This window comes from Octopus bimaculoides, chromosome 7 (genome assembly GCF_001194135.2).
Source record: "Octopus bimaculoides isolate UCB-OBI-ISO-001 chromosome 7, ASM119413v2, whole genome shotgun sequence".
NCBI classification, from domain to species: Eukaryota; Metazoa; Mollusca; class Cephalopoda; order Octopoda; family Octopodidae; genus Octopus; species Octopus bimaculoides.
In genome coordinates this window covers 3,562,760-3,565,218 of record NC_068987.1, presented here as the reverse complement: position 1 = coordinate 3,565,218, position 2,459 = coordinate 3,562,760, and the positions used below count along the sequence as shown (strand labels likewise).

The 2,459-nt window shown below is 41.6% G+C and overlaps 1 protein-coding gene across 1 annotated transcript in view; it reads left to right on the top strand.

Moving 5' to 3' along the window:
- The first annotated feature begins 1,844 nt into the window (after window positions 1-1,844).
- LOC106871591 (leukotriene-B4 omega-hydroxylase 3) overlaps window positions 1,845-2,459 on the top strand; it is a 5,333-nt gene continuing 4,718 nt past the window's right edge. The window contains exon 1 of the mRNA XM_014918108.2: window positions 1,845-1,961. The gene's annotated coding sequence lies outside the window, so the exon portion shown is untranslated. The remainder of the gene's footprint in view (window positions 1,962-2,459) is intronic.

Genomic DNA, 2,459 nt, shown 5'->3' with positions numbered 1-2,459 from the left:
AGAGAGAGAGAGAGAGAGAGAGAGAGAGAGAGAGAGAGAGAGAGAAAGAGAAAGAGAGAAAGAAAGAAGTAGATAGAAAGAGGTAGACTCTGTGTGAGTGTATGTGTGCGTGCGAGAGAGAGAGAGAGGGGAGAGAGGGGTTAAGACAGAAAGATACCGAAAATGATATGATTGAAACCCAGTTTAAGATTTGTATTTATTTATCGACCACGAAAAGATGAACGCCAAAGTTTACCTGGTCAGTATGTAGCAGCATAGCTCTGGTAGAGGATCCGCTGGGTCGCTTCGGGCGATGCTTGTATGGCGGCGGCACTTTTGGGTCTGCTGTATAAGCCTATATAGGCTTGGGAAGGGGTCGGAGGGGTGGAGAAGCCACTTGATGCGACCCTCAGGCATCAGTGTGCCTACTGGTGTCGTCGAGTGAAGTTGTACTACCACGTGGTGCACCTTTGTCTTGCAGTGCTTCTCTCTTGTTCGTCGATTTTTGCGATGGTTAAAACGAAAGAACAGCATGCTTCCGTGAAATTCTGTTCTCTGCTGGGAGAAACTGCGGCCGAAACAGTTGTAATGCTTCAGACAGCTTTACAAGGCCGCTGCCATAAGCAAAACACAAGTTTACGAGTGGTTTTCACGCTTTAGGAACGATCATTTGTCGCTTGGGGACCAATCTCGTTTAGGGCGACCGTCGACCTCTCGAACGAATGAAAACAGCGTGAAAATTCATGAACTGATCCTAGAGGATCGTTACCGAATAATTGACGAACTTGTTGATATGACTGGTATGTCCTGGAGCTCTTGCCAACGGATTTTGAGCGAGGAATTGCGAATGAAAAGAGTTGCAGTAAAATTTGTGCCTCGCTTGCTCACAGAAGATGAAAAGCAGTCACGGCTGAATGCATGTCGTGAACTGAAAGGAGAGTTGGAAGTTGACCCGGACCTTTTTTCAAAGGTCATCGCTGGTGACGAAAGCTGATGCTACAGAACTTGCAGATGTGGAAGAAGTGAAGGAAAAAAACGACGGAGGCATTAAAAGGCATCTGCAAGTGTTCCAGGAATGCTTCGAACATTGGAAAACGCGTCTGGAAAGATGCATTGCTTCAAATGGAGAATATTTTGCAGGCGATAAAAGTGTAAACATGTAAAACTAAGTGAATAAAATAATATTGCAGCATTCCGGATTGTGGCTGGCTGTCAATAGATGAAAACTCTAGGGCTTAGTGCACTAATTTGCCCGGGATACCACGGGTGTAGGGACCCATTTCTGATATATAAATAAATTTCTGATCTGTCAATAAATAAATATTATAGGGGCTACTGCATTGATTTGTCTAGGGTCATCAGGGATCTAGGGACTCAATTTTGATCTATAAGTGCTGTGACCTGCTGTCAATAAATGAGTGCTACAAACCCCAGAACCTTTGTTTGCTCGGGAGGTATAATGCTGGTACGACGGTTGAAATATCTGTCTTTACGTTCTGAGTTCAAATTCCGCCGAGGTCGACTTTGCCTTTCATCCTTTCGGGGTCGATAAATTAAGTACCAGTTGCGTACAGGTGTCGATCTAATCGACTGGACCCCTACCCCAAAATTGCGGACCTTGTGCCTAGAGTAGAAAAGAATATATTTCATGGGTCCCGGAAGGACGACCAGCAAAGTTGACTTCAGCAGCATTTGAACTCTGATCTCAGGGAGAGGCAACGAATATTCCAATACATTCTACACGACGCCACTAACAGTTCTGTCACCTCGCCGTCTAACTTACAGTGTTGCACAAACATTGCAGATAAAGCACCGCCCTCTTGCTCCGCCTTCGTACCCGCCCCAAATAAAACAGATTACATCTTATCTCTGGCTTTACTTTGTCGACAGAGATATAGACAATATCTCTATCTTGTTTAAATATTCGACCAAACGCTTTCGTTAAATGCACATCACACGGTGGACTGAGTCTCAACTTCGATGTAAGTATTATAAAATTGAATCGAATACTCGCTCTCTTACAACGTGTTGTTGTTCGCATTGTTGCTTTTATTGTTGTTTTGCGTTTCCAGCCAAATACGATTGATTTGAACTTTCGTCAAAGGCATCCCAAACCGTGACCACCCTGGTTATTGTTTGGCTCTTCGATACAGTGTAACGCGGATTGTTTTTATTTTATCGTAATTTTTTAATGTAATTTGAAGGTTATTTTCCCAGGTATATATAACAGGTGTATTAAATATACATACGTATATATGCATACGTGCATACACACATGTATGTATGTATGTATGTATGTATGTATGTATGTATGTGTGTGTGTGTGTGTGTATGTATGTATGTATGTATGTATATATATACTCATAAAAAAAGGATAAAAATCACATTAATAATAATTATCAAGTAATCAGCATGGAAATTAGCAATTTATATATTAAATTAATAATTATAATTATATACATACATACATGCATATATAT